The 18,607-nt window shown below is 43.3% G+C and overlaps 1 long non-coding RNA gene across 1 annotated transcript in view; it reads left to right on the plus strand.

Moving 5' to 3' along the window:
• Positions 1 to 18,179, plus strand: part of LOC125926732 (uncharacterized) — a 21,106-nt gene extending 2,927 nt beyond the window's left edge. The window contains exons 2-3 of the long non-coding RNA XR_007459149.1: positions 9,407 to 9,515; positions 17,838 to 18,179. This is a non-coding gene — a long non-coding RNA (uncharacterized LOC125926732). The remainder of the gene's footprint in view (positions 1 to 9,406; positions 9,516 to 17,837) is intronic.
• The last annotated feature ends 428 nt before the right edge of the window (positions 18,180 to 18,607 follow it).

Consider the following 18,607-nt stretch of genomic DNA (forward strand, 5'->3'; position numbering starts at 1 on the left):
CTGCTCACGTTTTCTCTCTCTCTCAAAATAAATAAATAAACTTAAAAAAAACTTTTTTTAATTTTTTTTTTTAACGTTTATTTATTTTTGAGACAGAGAGAGACAGAGCATGAACGGGGGAGGGGGCAGAGAGAGAGGGAGACACAGAATCGGAAGCAGGCTCCAGGCTCTGAGCCATCAGCCCCAGAGCCCGACGTGGGGCTCGAACTCACGGACCGCGAGATCGTGACCTGAGCCGAAGTCGGACGCTTAACCGACTGAGCCACCCAGGCGCCCAAAAAAAAACTTTTAAAAAAGGGGGGTGCCTGGGTGGCTCAGTCAGTTGAGTGTCCGACTCTTGGTTTCAGCTCAGGTCATGACCTCACAGTTCTTGGGTTCGGGCCCCATGTTGGGCTCTGTGCTGACAGTGTGGAGCCTTCTTGGGATTCTCTCCCTCCCTCTCTCTCTGCACCCACCCCTGCTCATGTTCTCTCTCTCTCTCTCTCTCTCTCAAAACAAATAAACTTTAAAAATTGAAAAGAACATTGTAGACTCTTTAATGTATAGATTTCTGGCTTCCATCATTTCATTTTCTTATTATATCATTTAATTTTTCTTTTTATTTCTGTTATTTTCAAAAACACCAACTATCGTAACTTATCCATTCAACAAATATTAGTTAAATTTTAGCCATCACTCTTCTTTTAAATTTTTTTAATGTTTATTTATTTTTGAGGGGGGTGGGGAGGGACAGAGAGAGAGGGAGACACAAAATCCAAAGCAGGCTCCAGGCTCCCAGCTGTCAGCACAGAGCCTGATGTGGGGCTTGAACTCACGAGCTGTGAGATCATGACCCACGCCGAGGTCAGACACTCAACCGACTGGGCCACTCAGGTGCCCTGCCACCACTCTTCTTTAAAAAAAAAAAAAAGTTTATTTATTTTGAGAGAGAGAAAGTGTGAGCAGGGGAGGGGCAGAGAGAGAGGGAGAGAGAGAGAATCCCAAACAGGACTCCTCACTGCACTGTCAGTGCAGAGCCTGATGCAGGGCTCAATCTCACAAAGATCATGAGATCATGACCTGAGCCAAAATCAAGAGTCACACGCTTAACTGACTGAACCACCCAGGTGTCCCAAGTGACATTCTCAGTATTACTATGTGCCAGGCATTGTTCTAGATGCCAACAATAGAGAAATGGACAGGATCAACAAAGTTTTCACTCCATGGAGCATGCTTTTAGTGGGAGGAGAGAAAATAATTAAACAACATAATTTCAGATAGAGCTATGTTTGAGGAGAAAAACCAGACCTACATGACAGCATGACTGCCACGAGGCAGTGGACCAAGGACAACTTAAGTGTTTGAGCTGAACCCTGAATGACTGAAAGAAGCCATTCATCCAGAGATCCTCAACTCTTCTTTGTCATGTTGCACATTTAACCCCTTAGAAAATCGTGCTGAGGGTTTTTGAGAATAGATTTTCAATGTATCTTGAGTCAGATCACTTCTCATCACCTCGGCTGCCACCACCATAGACCAGGCTACCTTTATCTCTCAGCTGGTTTCCCTCCTCCCACTCATGGGCAAGTCTTCCTAGTCTGCTCTCCTCTGGCATCCAGAATAACTTCTGAAACTTGAATCACACTCCATCATTGGTTTGCACGAATCTCTGCTATGGCATCCTATGTATGACAAAGAGGGTTACTTCTATCTTCATATACTAATTAAATTATACAGTTTTAGCTAGGCACATTTCCCAGTTTTGGCCATGGGATCAAATCCTGGCCAATTGGATACAAGCAGAAATGACGTGAACAATTTCTTGATTGAATTGTCCTTTCCTTCTGATTTCCCCTAGTTCTGTTGGCTGGCACATGGAACCACATGGTGGTGAGCTACCTTCCACCATGTCTAAGATGGAAAATTCCAGGCAGTGGTGGAATAACAAGAAATGTGGTCCCTGACACACTGGAGGGCCTTGGACTGCTTACCCTCAGACTGTTACATGAGAAAGAAATACTCTATTATTTAAATCATTGCTATTTAGGGATGTGAACAGAAATGATGTGTGGTACTGATGGATCATTCCAAGATGCTTCTTGGGCTGTCTGGGTGGCTCAGTTGGTTAAACTTCTGACTTCAGCGCAGGTCATGATCTCATGGTCTGTGAGTTCGAGCCCCGCATCAGGCTCTGTGCTGACAGCTCAGAGCCTACAGCCTGCTTTGGATTCTGTGTCTCCCTCTGTCTCTGCTCCTCCCCCACTTGCTCTCTCTCTCTTTCTCTCTCTCTCTCTCTGTCTCTCAAAAATAAACATTTAAAATTTTGAGAAAAAGAAAGGATGCTTCCAGCTTCTATTTCTGAATCCATGATGCTTGCTCCCTTCCGCTGCATCCTTTCGAGGATGGAGAGCCACTTACTAATCCTAGGCTGGCTACTTGCAGACAGTTATGTGAGAGAGAAATATACCTCTAACCTATTGGAAACTCTTTATTACAGCATGGTAGATCCTGCCTAACTGATACTTTTCCTTTCACACTTAAAACTGAACTCAATTTGAAGATGAGTCTGCCTATCTCATAGGAAGGCTAACACCTCGTGCAGAGTTTGGATCAGGTATATACTAAAAATAGATCATTGCCCTTCCCCCCACTTGACTCAGCACGTCCTTTCAATGCCTGAAAGCCGTAAGGTCCATGTGACTGAATGGTAATGGGAAACCAAATATCTGTGATTAGAAACGGTTGTTTTTAAGAGGATAGTAGCATCACTACACATGTATGGCAGGAGATATCTCATTATATTTTTGACATTTAAAAGGTTTCATTTCTTCGGGAAAGGGAAGCATTATTAATTTCTTGCCTTATAACTGTCATGGACAGCTCGTCATCAGATCTAAGCTTGGGTGTTCTTGCTCTTCTCTGGGCACCTGAGGAGTGGATGCATTAGACATTCAGCGGCAGAAGCTTGGTGTGATAACACTGTGCTATGGTAGCAGCTCTTGTCTTAGTTGAGGCCCGTGAATATCAACCCACTGCGTGGGCATTAATTACATTGGGCAACAGTCAGAGCCATGATTAAGAAAGGCATGGAATAGTGAGGAGAGACCTCTTCTTCCCGCTGCCACTACAGGATGAAAAAGGCCACCACTGGGGTTTCTACCTCATACTAATAACGAGGTGGGTGCTTTATATATGTTGTTTCCTCCATTTCTTGCAAAAGCCCTATAAACAGTCATAATGATCTCCATTTTATTGATGAGAATACTGAGGCTTGGGGGATTTGGCTGTTTGTCCAAGAATGCTGAAAGAGGCAGTTAGAAAGCCAGATTCTCTTCCACCTCTCTGTGTGTTAAAAACCCAGGCTCCTCCTACCTGCCCCCGCCCCCACAACCCTACACCCTGCCCTGAGCTTCTGAGGTGTGAGAAAGAGGTGTGAGCTCTTGACTGGGAGTCAGGAGAAGGGAATTCTCATGACCTTGGCTTTGAGCTCCATCTCCTCATTTGAAAATGGAAGGATGTGGAACCTGCAGCTGGTGAGGAATGACCCGAAGTGCTTAACAATCAGCATATTAGGCCAATTTCTCTGCTCCCATTACTCATGTCCACACACATCCCAGGGGCCACAGCCTCCCTGCATTCCCCAAGAAAGCTGAGGGTTAACTGCTTCATTCGCTAAATATTTATTGAGCACCTTCTAGGTACCTGACATTGTGCCTGGGTCACACGGGCGAGCAAGATGTGAAGGATGCCTGGCCTCACTGAGCGTACACTTTAGTGGGGGGCCCCTGGCCATAAACAAACAAACAATTACACAGTTTTAAACGTATTCAGAAAAAAAGCTTTGAGAAAAAAGAACAGCTCAACGGTTCCCCTGAGGAACCGAGGCCTGAGTAAGGGAAGCTGGAGATACAACGAGGGACCAGAATCTGAGGGACAGGCCTTGAAAACTGTGATAAGGAGCTTAGATTTTAACTGAAATGGAGCAGAAAGCCAGAGGAGGATTTTAAATAGGGAAGAAAAGTGACCCAATATCCCCATCCTTTTTTAATCTTAGTGTTTTTTGGGGGTAAATCTTATTGTAATGTAACATTTATTCAGAAAAGTCCACATATTGTAAGTGTTTGGTTCAATAAATTTTTAACAATATGGAGATCTCTAGTTAACCAGCATTCAGAAATGAAACATCACCCCAAGCCCAGGATCTTTCCTCCTGTCTTGTTCTGTCTTGTTCCATTCACTTATGCACCCACTGTCTTGTGCATTCTTGTGCTCTTAGCATCCTCTTGCAAATGGTGATGATCAAATTTTCAGGAATTTAAGAGCTGGTTGTTAAACATGGACACTATTTTTTTTAATTTATATAAATTTGCATTTAAGTAAGTTACTTTAAAAGCAAAGGCAAGAACTTCTAGGAAATGCAAACAAATGTATCTTGACAGAAAGCAGATCAATGTGGCCTGGAGATAGAGGAAGGCAGGGAGGGGTCACCAAGGGGCACAGGGAAATTTTGGGGAGGGTGGGTGTGCTCATTATCTTGATTGTGGTGATGGTTTCATGGGTGTATACAGATGTCAAAACTTATCAGATTGCATACTTAATCATGTGTAGTTTATTGTATGTTAATTATACCTCAATAGATCTGCCAAAAAGGAAAAAAAAAAGGGTCTGGAATATAGCTCACTAAATATTTGTTGAAAAGTTAAATAAATATGGACTAGACTAGGAGAGTTTGAGGATGGTGGAAATCAAGAACATTTGAAGTTATTTTAATCCTGTGCTCTCAAGTGACTACAGCTGTTGGGGCTTTCAAATTTGTAGGTGAGTGAGATGCTGGAAAGATCATTTGGCACACAAAAAGGTAATAAATATTCAAAAGTCACCACTTCCTAAATATGCTACTACATTTTATTATTATTTATGCTCTCAAGGTTACATACATCTATTGTATCTCTCTAGTGGAAATCCCACAGGCCATAATGTACTAAAGCTCATCCCATCCCAACTCTGTATTAAGTGACATCCCATTAGTAGCTTGAAATTGGCCAGGATAAAGGTATTTACACCAAAGAAATCAGCCAATACTACAAAACATGGCTTTCTTTGTTTTGGACATCCAATTGTTAAACATTTGTCGGTCCCCCCCTCCCACACATCCCCAAGGGTAACCACTACTGAACTGGCTTCTAATACTCTTGGGGAGCTGGTCTCTTTGGCTTCACCCACATTGTATTCATGAGATTCATTCATACCATTGCATGGACTGAATTCATTAAGGGGAGAATGAATAGCAGGGGTACAAGGATGGGAGAGGCGAACACCAGTAAAGAGGTACTTCTGGCCAGACTTTGCTACTGGGTTAATATCTGAGAATGGAGTTAGGAGGGGGAGGCAGAGCTTTGGGATGGAACCCAGTGATTGGCCCTGATCCCAAGGTCAAAGAAGGTCACAGCTTCCAGAAAGGTTCTAGGAGCTGGAAATTGCACAGAGGAGAAGGGATTGAGGATGTATAAAAGGTGAAATGCATCTTATCTAAAGAGGGGGCACCAGCTAAAGGATTTGTAACTGATAGTTGGAGGATTAAGTGTACAAGAAGTGAACATGTGATAAAGGAGACGAGACTCTTGTTAAGCAAGGCAGATTGCAGCCATGAAATGAAGATACCCATACCTTAGCAGAAAAAGCAGGTATTATTGTAGATCCTTTGTTTTCAAGACTTCTTTGGTTTGAAACAGGATGGGGAAGGTGACTAACACACAGGAAGAGAAAGAGGAGGATTCTTATCTCAGTGGTAAAATTATCTTGATAACCTACAGGGAGGAGAAAACCAGGATAAGGATTATAGGGAGGAAGGTTTGATTTTTTTTTCCCCAAGGTTCAATATACAAAGTTGAAAGAAGAGGAAATACTTCCATTCTTTTGTGTGTTTGTCATTCATTCACATATTTAATATTCGTGTTTGAACAGGAGGTTCAGCACATTGGATGAAGAGGCAATGTGTGAGCCTAGAACTTTGCTTTTAGAGAGAGAGAAATCATGCACGTATGAAGTAGCCCCTCTGCTTTTCCTCCCCCTCCCTTTCCACCACCATAGCAATGCACAAAGGAAGATGTGCTCAGCCAGTGGGGAGAGTATTCGTTCTTTTATTGCTTATTTCTTTCGGGTTACTAGTTTCCTATTGTAGAACTGTTTAGGTATCATGAGAATTATTGTCAAGATAAACTCTAAAACTGATCTAGGATCTAGGGCAGCGTTGTGTACAGCATGCTGTAAACTCCATACATCCAGAATAATTTTGTGTTGTGGGTTGAATTTTGTATCCCTCGAAAGAGATGTCCAGTCCTAACCAGTGAATGTGACCTTATTTGGAAATAGGATCTTTGCAGATTAAATTAAGGCTTTCTAGGTGAAATCCCCCTCTATTTAGGATGGTTTTAAGTCCAATGACTGTTGTCGTTACAAGAGAAAGAAGAGGGATATTTAAATTTTTTTTTAATGTTTATTTATTTTTGAGACAGAGAGAGACAGAGCATGAACGGGGGAGGGTCAGAGAGAGGGAGACACAGAATCTGAAACAGGCTCCAGGCTCCGAGCTGTCAGCACAGAGCCCCACGTGGGGCTCGAACCCACGGACCGCGAGATCATGACCTGAGCCGAAGTTGGCCGCTTAACCAACTGAGCCACCCAGGCGCCCCAGAAGAGGGATATTTAGAAAGAAGAGAGGCAGAAGCATGTGAAACTGAAGGCAGAAATCGGAAAGATGTAGCCACAAGCCAAGTAATGCCTGGAGCCTGCACAAGCTGAAGGAGGCAAGGAAGGCGTCTCTACAAGTGCCTTTGGAGGGACCAGGGCTCTGCCAATACCTTTGCCTTTTGGCCCCCAAAACTGTGAGATAAAAGTTTCTGTAGTTTTCAGATACCAAGTTTATTGTAATTTGTTAGGGAACTATATACTTTGTCAAAAACGCTGATACTCAGACACTAACGCACACTACTGAATGAGAACCCTTAACAGCAGGCCTGGGACTCTGCATCCTAATGAACCCCTCTAAATTTTGGTGTGTAAATTTGACAGCTACTGATAAGAAAAACTGAGTGTGGCTTCCGTCATCCAGGACTAAAATAGCCCAATATTTCAAGATTTTTTTTTTTTTTTTTTTTTTTTTTTTTTTAGTGATAGAAAAAAAGGAGGGGCACCTGGGTGGCTCAGTTGGTTAAGTATCCGACTTTGGCTCAGGTTCATGAGTTCAAGCCCTGTGTTGGGCTGTGTGCTGACAGCTCAGAGCCTGGATCCTGCTTCAGATTCATGTCTCCCTCTCTCTCTGCCCCTCCCCCACTCACAATCTGTCTCTAAAAATAAATAAAAGTTAAAAAAATTAAAAATAAAAGAATAAAAGGAAATCCCATAGGCTGCCTGCCTTTCCCTTAGTAAAGAACATAGGATTATTAGACAATTGTATGAGATACTCAGATTACTAGTTATTGGAGACTTATAATTACTTAAGCACTGACTGTGTAGCAACTGGAGACACAAGTGTAAGAACATGGTGGCAGGTTTCATTGGACGGGAAACCTTCTGAATCAGTGTGTGCAGAAACTAATAAGGAAGAAGAGCTGAATGGTCTGGGTTTTAGTCTCAGCAGGTAAACAGAAACCCAAGCTGGAGAGGTAATGGAGAATCTGGGAGCATTGATAACAAACACAACTAACATTCAGTTTTGGATAAAAGCTGACAGGCAAAGGAGGAAGGACCAAGCTACTGAACTCTGTAAATGATATTTTTCACTCCTTCAGAGGTAGACACATAAGAATAATTGAAACGTGAGAGTTAGAGGAAACAATGCTTGGGAAAACGGATGAGTGAGCACCTTTAGATGACCCAGGAGCTGACTGTATGTTTTGGTCTTGTCTCCATGAAGTCTATATATTTATGCATCAGTTATTGAGTGTCTTCTACATAGTGGGTACAGTATTTTAGAGATGAATGTCAGGAGGAAAGAACCACACCCTCCAGGGACAGTGGAGGAGATGGGCATATAAACAGGTTTCAGGAGCCCAAGAAAGGACTAACTTTTTCTGGGGGCATCAGGAAGGTTTCAGCAAGGAGTGACAGTGAGGCTGAGCCTGGAAGGTAGAGACATCAGATGCAAACATGAAGTGTGAAAGCATGACAACTCTGGTTCACTGAGTTACTACTTTGTGCCAGGCACCTGTCCAAGTTCTTTGTGTGTATTCATGCACTTAATCCCTGCCTGTGAGGTTGGGATAGCTGCAATCCTCATCGTCCTGTTGGGAAAACTGAAGCACAAAGAAGCCTGGTGACTTGTCCAGAGGCACTCTACTAACAGATGGTGGAGCCAGAATTTGAACTCTAGTAGTGGTCTTGTTCAAGAGCTGCCCACCTGTATACTGCATGCTGCTTCCTGCTGGTGGGGCTACGGTATAGGTGTATGGCAGGGGGTTGGGCGGCAGGAGCCTGACAGGAGTCTGGAGATTGGTGCTCAACTGGGATGGGTCTACTGCATGATAAGAAGGTTGGGATTCATTCTACATGTAGCTCAGAGACATCAATGGCTCATAAGCAAGAAAAAAATCAAATCAAATCAGTACTTTCGAGAGATGGTTTTAGTAGAAGATTATTTTGGGGTGGGAATGAAGAGGGAAAGTGTGAGGAGAGCAGTTAAGTAGGCCATTGGGATTTTCTAAAGGAGAGCTGAAAAAAGTCTTCACAAAGGCCATGGCATTGAGGACAGAAGGGAGAGAGTATTTCTGAGAAATAGTTAGGATCTGGCTTTGATTTTAAGGATTACATTTTGTTCTCAAATGCAAGTATGAGGATGGGAGGATGAGGAAGACAGGAGGGTCAATTCTGCAGCTTTTAACTTGGTGATTGAGCAAATTGGTACCATTAGGGGAGGGAGGGAATACAAAAAGAAGGGTTTGGTTTATTTGAGGGTAGGAGGAAAGAGGGATTAAAATTCGGGTTATGTTGCAAAGAGAATTAGATTCTCAGATATTTGGGACCTATTACAGAACTGTGGCATCTAAGCTTCCTTGGTCGAGTTAGAAAATTGTACTAGCCAGCTCATATTGCTTATATTTTTATTTTCTCTATATTATTATGGCTTGACATCTTAAAATTTTTCTGGCTGGGGTGGGGTGAGAAACTGTCTCCTTAGGGCTAACCACTTCTTCACTGTAGCAAAGGACTCAGCTGGGAACATGCCTTTGGTATGCAGACTAGCCAATCCAGAGCCATACCTCCTCTATCCAGCCTGGAAACCTGAAATTCCTTTATCATCCCAGAGTCAGGTGCTAGAAAACTAGGGACCACCCCTATAGTTTAGAGCCCGCCAGAATTATTCAAACTAGCTAATCCTAAACTGTTTCCTCTGCCCTACCTTGCATTTCCTGTGTCAACTCCAATAAAGGCCAGGGCCTTGGCTCTCCTGTTGCTGCTGCCCTTCTACCTGCCGACCGGCACTGGTGCTTCCCCCTGTGGCCCTGCATGATGTGCGGTGCACCTGGTTTCCAGGACCTGTGAGTACAATAAATTTGTTTCCCCAAGCCTCTCCTTTGTCTCCTCCTGTGACCATCACCTAAAAGAGCACAGAACACAGGTAAATTCCCCAACTCTGAAACAACCTTCCTGTGGCCTCAGATTGCACTATTATCCTTGGCCAAAATAACAGGAGGGATGAAGGAATATGGTTAAATCCATTTCTCCTCATGGAAAAACTATTCTTTTTTTTAAACATAAGTTTAAATGTTATGTATTTTTGAGAGAGAGAGAGGGAGCAAGAGAGGGGCAGAGAGAGAGGGGGACAGAGGATTTGAAGTGGGCTCCATGCTAACAGCAGAGAGACTGATGTGGGGTTCAAACTCACAAACTGAGAGATCATGACCTGAGCTGAAGTCGGAGTTCAACCAACCGAGCTCCCCAGGCATCCCCTGGAAAAACTATACTTTGTAGTGATAGGATACAATCCTCATATTTTGAAGGCATTTTATTAGACTGTCAGTTTTTGTCTTGATAAAATACTTAAAATGGCCTGTGTTCAATTTGTGCATTGTTTTGCATTTAGCTAGCATTTTTGGTGGTTGGTGGAAGTTAAACCCAGCGTTGAAAGCAAGGTTGCCGCTCTGTGACTGGGAAACATAAGAATCAAAACACTAAGAATGAGGTTGTGATACCCCAACAGGTTATCTGTAAATGTGTGAGGAGGAGACCTGGGATCCGCTAAAGGCCAATCAGGGCCCTTTAGGAGAGGGGAGCACTTGTAGGCTAGTGGTGGCTCAGTATTCAGATAAACCAAGGCTTCTGAACCTCAGCACTATACAGATTAACTCCTTGTTTGGGGCTGTCCTGTGCATTGTAGAATTTTAGCAGCATCCCTGGACTCTGCCCTCTAGATGCCTGTAGCAGCAGCCCTACCCTGAAGCAGCCCCAAAGTTCTGACAAATAGAAATATCTCCAGACATTGCCAGGTGTACTCTATGGGAGGGGGCAAAATCCTCTCTGTTTGAGAACCAGAGAAAGACTTAGATTGGTTTCCATTTTCTGCTACTTATTAGCTCTGTGACCTCAACATGTTGCTCAACCTCTCCAAGCTTCAATCTCCTCATCTAGAAAATGAAGAATGCAGTGGGAATCTGCAATTTTTGCCCATGAAAGATTCCCTCCTCTTGAGAATTGCTCTTCCTCTCCACTCCAACCATTTGATCCCAGCTAGAGTGCCCACATTCACATCCTCTACAGGTCATTGCTACTTAATCCAAGAATGGGAAGCTGACCTAAGCTAGGCCCATCGGAGCCCTTCTTTTGCATTTCTTGAGCTAAAACTCAGAGAGCTGGTCAGTCCCTCTCTAATGGAGGAAACAAAGACATGAAACCCCTGAGCTGCTGGAAATCCTGTGCCCCAGCGTATAGAAGAGGCCAATTTGTGAGGAGACCATGAAGTCAACACAAAGAGAGAAGCCTGAGACCACGAAAAGACAATGAAAAGGCCTCCCAAACTCCCCCAATTTGCCCAAGGTAGTGTGATTTTGGTTTATGACACAACCAAGTATTTTCATCAATAAAAAATATTAATACCCATGTCATAGGGTTGTTTTGAAAGTAGAAGGTGATGGTACATGCAAAGCAAGTAGCATAATGCCTGGCCTAGTCAGAGCTCTGCAAATGGTGCTGGAAGAAAGATCATTCTTTCTCCTGTCAATTCTGCATTCCAGCAAGTGAACAGCCTGTAGTTCTGACTGTGTTCTTCCATGCCTGTGTCCTCTCCTCCCTGATCTACTTCTATCTACAAAACTTTCCTTGAGGCCCCTCTGTGCAGACTTCTGTGAGCCCTTCCAACACAGTTAATCACTTCCCTGTTCATACTCCCTTTTTATCCATCAATTATACCTATGACACTGAGATAGATATCTGGTTAAGCGGCTGTCTCCCCACCTGATGGCAAGGAACTCCATACTTCTTTGCTTTAATCCTCAGCATCCAGCACAGCACTGGGCTCAGAAGAGCCCTCCACTAGTGTTTGGTGCATTGAGGGGAAGAGACTAGGGTATTGTCTCAGGAAGGCAGACCCACTAAAAGCTCACCAATCTTAACGTTCTGTGCCTGACCACCCCCCCCCCCCCCCCAATCATTAACAGATGAGGAATAGTTTGCTTGGGGCCCAGTAAATGCAGAGTTCAAAGAGTTAGGAATGCTGCCTCTAGCAACTTGCAAAACCCACCAGATGTGATACCTCGAGATATAATGAGTAGATCCTTCAGGATGCTTCCTCTTGCTCCTCTCACCCTGGCTGTGAGTCTCCATGATGGAAATGTCCACATTCCCTCAGTTACTCAATTGGAAAGAAGTCACAGCAAAGCTCTGTGCACCTGGCTGGCACTGCCTGATGTCATTAAGGCCATCTGACTCACTTGCCTCACTCTGATTCTATGCTCAGCAAAAAAGCTCCCATGGAGAGTATCCTTACAGGGCAGGGAACACACTGTCCAGCTGACACAAATTTTTAAGTATTGCTTAAAGTTCAAACATATCTTACATGCCCAGAGCTTCTTTCTAAAGGAAAGCCATGCCAGATTAATCTGGTCGCATATGATTTGTGTCATATGTCTGAGAAACCAGTTGCCTTGGCCTCTTTAGTTGGACCAATTACCAATATCCCAACAAAGACACCCATTTATAGGCATTTGGTTGGCCAATCACTTACGAGATGGCTCATGTGAAACTCTGCCCAACGCAAGAGCTCCATATGGGATGCTGACAATGTCTACAAATTAGAATCTTCATCTTGGGATAAAGGCACAAGGAATGGAGGCAAGCTGGTCCTGTATCCCTACATGATGAGAGGCCATTGTTCACGTTCTCCCCAGGTCTGCAGGATGCTTCCATGTGGTCCATGAGCACATGCATGCTCCTAGAACTTTTATAGTCTTCCTTTCCACCAGATTAGCCTCACAAGAAATTCATCACCACAGGGCAGCTAGTCTTATTTTTCTGTAGACCTCAAAGAGCCTAATATGTAGCTTGAAAATTATATTTTAGAGTGTGGTTGGCATGTCAGTTTTGCTAAAGTTGATCAACCTTGGATCCAGAAATTAAAGACTAAATTCTGAGTCATGGTGATTCCATGCCTCTATAGCTCAACTGTTTCCAACTCCAGCTATATTTACTACATTTGAAACAATTTCCATTTGTTAATTAACCCACACATTTCTATTCCTCCCACCCCTTGGGAAGATGAAGGAAATGGGCATGCCTTCCCTACTCTGGTTGAGGGGCTATTTAGAATTGGTCATTGCTAAATTTGTTTTCCCACTGAATTTCAATTTTCTTTGGATCCTGAGTGCAGTAGAAGGTGGCTGCCCTGGTGAGAGGGACAAAAAGGGGAGAAGAAAAAAGGACACATGTGTTTGGATGGAAAGTAGAAAGATCACAGGCCCAACAGCTATGCAGACTCACAGGTAGGAGCATCTCCAGAAAATGCAAATATGCCCCAATTAACAAGTCCTCACATTTGTTTAGCCTTCGCAATTTACCAAGCACCTCCAGATGCGTGATCTCATTTAGTCTTCCTCGCAACTCTGTGAGCTGGGAAACATGGGCATTAGTTTATATTTCACACAAAGAGAGTTGAGATCAGAGAGGCTATCCAAGGTTACAGGACAGAGGCAGAATTTGAACCATTTGGAAACCCAGTGGGTTTATTGGGTGGATGTCCGCCATGCATTTACTATATCAAGGTTAAGAGCACAAGCTCTGGAACTAAGCAGAGCTGTTTTGACTCATAGCCTCTCCATGTATTAGTTAGTCATAGGACCACGGCATGTCTGCTAATTTCTCTGGCCTCACTGTTGCTCATCTATAAAATGGGGATAGTAATGCTAACATACCCTATACCACTCTTGTGAGTAATAAGTGATAAAATCTATTCAAAGTGTTTAATGCTATGCCGGAACATAGTTAAGCACACAATAAATGTGCCTTTCTCTCATCATGATGTTGGTTTTATTATTTTAGTAGGAATAGTGGCAAATACCAAGGTATGCATGGCCCCAGACCATTCCACGGCAACTGCGTTATTCGTTTCTCTCCTTTTGCCACATATATTCTTCTATACTGTTTTCCTTCTCCTACCTTCCTATCACACTTACATAAAGCCTCTGATTCTTAAACACACACCCTTGGCCTGCCTCTTATACCTGTCTTAGTCTTTCCCACTCAGATTTACTAGAGCACCACAGGACTCAGAGAAGAGGTAGGAAAGCCTAGCCATGGTCCTTTACATGAGTCATCCTTTGGAGGAGAGCTTAGCATTCCCAACATGTCTTTTTGTTTCAGGTTTGCATGTTCCTGTCTCAAGCAAATAAATTTGAGGGTCTTCAGAAATTAAGCTAACGAAATATAATTTTCCTTTTCAGTGTGTTAGCTGGGTTAGAGGTTTCAGGATGGAGAAGGACGCGCTGGGTTAGGTGTATTCAGCTGAACTCCCATGTGATGCCTTTTACTTCTGAATTAATTCCCTGGACAAAGTGCCCTTTCTGGCAACAAGATAAACAGGTTCATCTAGAGGTTTGGCTCGCTGGTGTATAAAGCCCTTCATAACCACAAAGTTGGGCTCTATCCACCCCATGCTCCCAGTCCCTGGTAGGGTACAGTGGCAGGCATTGTATGCTCAGCAAGGTTTCACACCCATTGGGAATCTGAAACAGACACTGCTTACGCCGCAAAGCTCTTTCTGCAGGCCTGCAGAGCGGGTGCCAAGATGGCTGCCTCACATCTGCACCCACTGAGCTACAAGAAAGGCTTCCTTACCCAACCTCACTACTCACAGTCCTGAAATGACTGGACAGGTGGAAACCACTGGCTGGGCAGAAGGCTGATTTCCAGAGCTTCAGAGCAGAGTCAGGCTGTGCTGGCATCTTTTAAGAAGTTGATTCTGAGAAACCTTTCTCCTACGGTCATTCCTATTTTTAGAACAGTTTCACACCTCAGGAGCCTCTACTATCCTTCCCTCCTTGAAGAGACAGTTGAAGAGTTTTCCACTGACTTGTCAAGTGTTCTTTTTATAAAATTTTTTGGCTTTTTCCAACAAAGGATTTAATTTTGGCTTTTTCTTTTTTTAAAAAAAAGCATTGGAATATTGATAGTGGTAACCAAAAGCATCTAAGAGATCAATATTTGTTCATGTACATAAACAGCAAGTTGGCCATTGCTTCTGCCTCCAGGCTTTTATTTAAGTTAATGTGGACAACTTTGTAGAAGGTCTTGTAACAAACCAAATGAGCCACTGAAAGCAAGCCATTCATGTTAGCCATGAACTTTGATGAACTTTGTTCTGTTACTTGATAACAATCAGAGCCTAGGAAACTTACAAATAATATTTATTCTGTCTTTGAATATTTTGTCCCTTGAAGTCCAAGGTTTGACTACCCACAAATGTACAGCCATATAAATGCACCACATCAATTAAAAGGAGAGAATGAATGTCTTTGCAACAATTGCTGTTAGAATAATTGGAAGTCCCCATGAGACAAATAAAAAAAGAACCTCAACCCCTACTTCAACACCATACACAAAATGAATTTGAGATGGGGCATAGACCTAAATGAAAAAGATTTAAACTATAAAATTTTTAGAGGAAAATCTCTCCAAGACTCCAGGTGGTCAAAGGTGTCTTAGTTCACAGAAAGTAATAATCATAAAAAAAAATCAGTAAATTGAACTTCATCAAAACTCTGCTCATGGAAAGACAATGTGAAAACATTAATGGGCAAGCCACAGATTGGAATAAAATATTCACAACACATATATCTGGCAAGGGAACTTGATTCCAAAATATATAAAGAACTCCTGAAATTCAGCAATAACAAGACAAACACCCCAATTTTAACATGGGCCAGGAGCTTGAATAGATACTTTGCAAAGGGAGATATACAATGACTAATAAGCACATGAAAAAGTGGTTAACATCATTTTTCATCAGGAAAATTCAACTTAAAAGCACAATGAGACATAACATGACTAAAATTTTAAGAAACTGACACCACCAAATGTTGGTGAGATTCCAGAGCAACCTGAACTCTCAACTGCTGCTGGCAATGCAGGAGAATTCACCTAATGCAGCAAACAAAACTGTTTGGCAGTTTCTTATAAATTAAAACATATCTTGGGGTGGGTGTTGAGTGATTGAGTGTTGATTCTTGATTTCAGCTCAGGTCGTGATCCCATACTGAGCATGGAGCCTGCTTAAGATTCACTCACTCTCTCTCTCCCCTCTGCCCTTCTCCCCTGTTCTCTCTCTTTCTCTCTCTCTCAAAAATAAATAAACATTAAAAAAAATAAATCATATCTCTACCCCATGTTACAGCAATTCCACTTTGTTTACCCAAGAGGAATGAAAAAATTTTCACAATTTGTGGCTGCCAATTTCCCTTCTCCATATCTTTCTCCATGCCATTCTCTTCTGGAGTTCCTTTTTTCCTATTCCCATCCCTGATTTCTGAATGTACAAATACTGTGCATCATCCACATCCTGGTCTAAGGGGCTGGTCCTCAATGTGGGCCATGTTCAGAGTTGATCAGAGGAACTGAATTATAAGAACCAACTTGCCAATGGGGCACCTGCTCAGTTGGCTGAGCATCTGACTCTTGGTTTCGGCTCAGGTCATGATCTCACAGTTTCATGAGTTTGGGCCCTGTGTAAGGATCTGTGCTGGCAGCACCGAGCCTGCTTGGGATTCTCTCTCTCCCTCTCTCTCTGCCCCTCCCCCACTTGCTCTCTCTCTCTCTCTCTCTCTCTCTCTCTCTCTCTCAAAATAAATAAACAAAAAATAAATAAAATTAAAAAATTAAAAGAACCAAATTCCCAAAAGACTGGTTGATTAACCAGGATGCCAGTATACCCATTTGCAATTAGAAGTGTAATTTTCAAGCCACAATATTAGACTCTCTCCAATGGTAAGGAAAAGATCGCTCTGGGAAACCAGATTACTTGAACGGATAGGGGTTTCATGGGAAAGTGAGGAAGTACAGGGAACCATGAGCAAGGAGAGCATCCTGGATGTGCTGAGGACTGCTAGTGGACTGTTATCCTTTTGTGCACCTGCAGTCTATAATCTGTTTCTAACCAGTCTAAGAGGATGCTCTCGGCTATCCTAGTTAATGAATGGGTTTACAGGTAGGTAGGGGAATGAGGGCAGGGAAATAGCCTCTTCCTCTCTGAATGATAGTGGAAGAGTCCTTTCTTTTGTGAAACACTGTATAATGGAGTTGAGGGATTTGGGAAGTTCGGGAAAGACCTTTAGCTCCATTCTCGGTTCAGATACCTTCTCTAGAATCCCTCTCCTAATATAAGTGCCCATGCCACCTTCATCTATCCTTTTTTGCTCTTTTAAGACTATATTATAATGTTTGCATATGTCCATAACCTGTTACATTAGAATTATGTCTTACACGTCTTTTTCTCCCCAATCCTGGCACAGTTCTGGCACACAGTTGGTATTCAATAAATGTATGTGGTATTAGCTAAAAATTGGTTGTTTTTGGAATTTGGCTAAAATTTGAAACATCACCATGCTTTCTCAGAATGTTACCTCTTCGTTATAATCTTATTTTCTAAAGTTTGTTCATTTATTTTGAGAGAGAGAGAGGGAGAGCGAGCATGAGTTGGGGAGGGGCAGAGAGAGAGAGAATCCCAAGCAGGCTCTTTACTGTCAGCGCAGAGCCCCCCATCTGGGGGTCAATCTCATGAACCGTGAGATCATGACCTAAGCTGAAATCAAGAGTCCGACACTTGCTTCACTGAGCCACCCAGACACCCCTCATTATAATTTTAGTGTGAAGAGAACTATGGGGTCACTTGATCACAGCCCAACTCAGAGGGGAAGGTATTTGACTTCTGGCATCCTGTGCCCATTTATGGCCCTCCTGATCTCCTGGTTTCCGGTGCCTTTTCTCTTGCACTTCCCTCCTGGGGGCCTCAGGGAAGTAGAACCTCCAAGACTCTGACATACCTCAACCCAAAGACAGCCTTTACAAAAGAAAGCCTTTGTGTCTCATTGAAAGAATTTAAAAAAATTTTTTAAATGTTTTTTAGTTTTGAGAGAGAGGGAGAGAGAGAGAATGAGCAGGGGAGGGTCGGGGGGGGGGGGGGGGGGGGGGGGGGGGAGAGACACAGAATCCCAAGCAGGCTCCAGGCTCTGAGCTGTTAGCACCAAGCCGGATGGGGCGGGGGTCCTCTAACCCACCAAAGTGAGATCATGACCTGAGCGGAAGTTGAATGCTTAACTGAGCCACCCAGGCGCTCCAAAAGAAAATTTTCTTTACTTTGTGCCTATTCCTTCCTGCAGACCCTTCCCCAGATGATGGTATCTTGATTTTAGTGAGGAGTTATAGGAAGGGAGGGGAGGACCCTGCCTACCTGCCTGGAGCTCTCCAAGCCAGACGCCAACTTCCACGCCTCGCAGAAAGAAGGCTCCAGGCTCTACACAAGCACAGCGCTCCAGCACCACGAGTTTTGCAGGCCCCAACCCACAGTTGCTGAAGCCGCTGCTAGGGCAATGAAGACGGAGACGCTTCTTAAAAAAAACTTTACAAAATTATTTTAATTACTGTGTGGACCTTGTAACTCGATCAAGGCACAGTCATCTGTACTCTCCTGCAGCAAATATTCTTGAAATCCCACCAGTGTATGCGTGTCTCTCCTCTGCCCTTATTCAATCCCAAGCAAATGGGTATCCTTATGAATGTCCTCCTGAGAGCACGGGAAACCCTTGACATTGGTCCCTGTCCTTTTCACTCTACTTTTTGTACCTCATTAGAACTTCTAGCACGTAATTATTTTTCAGTAGTTTTGGCAACAGGGCAAGAAAGAGGGTGCTAAGCTTGGCTGTGGCCAGGAGAAATATTTAAAAGAGTATTTACCTTCCATTTGGTCTAAACCAGTCATTCCCAAACCTGCTGCTCATTGGAACCACCCTGGGGAACTTTAAAAACTAATGATGCCTGGATGTCAGCCCAGAGGTCTGATTTAATTGATCTGGGATGCAGCCTGGACATCTGGCTCTGTGTGTGTGTGAGTGTGTGTGTGTGAGTGTGTGTGTGTGAGTGTGTGTGTGTG

Source organism: Panthera uncia, chromosome E1 (genome assembly GCF_023721935.1).
Source record: "Panthera uncia isolate 11264 chromosome E1, Puncia_PCG_1.0, whole genome shotgun sequence".
NCBI lineage: Eukaryota > Metazoa > Chordata > Mammalia > Carnivora > Felidae > Panthera > Panthera uncia.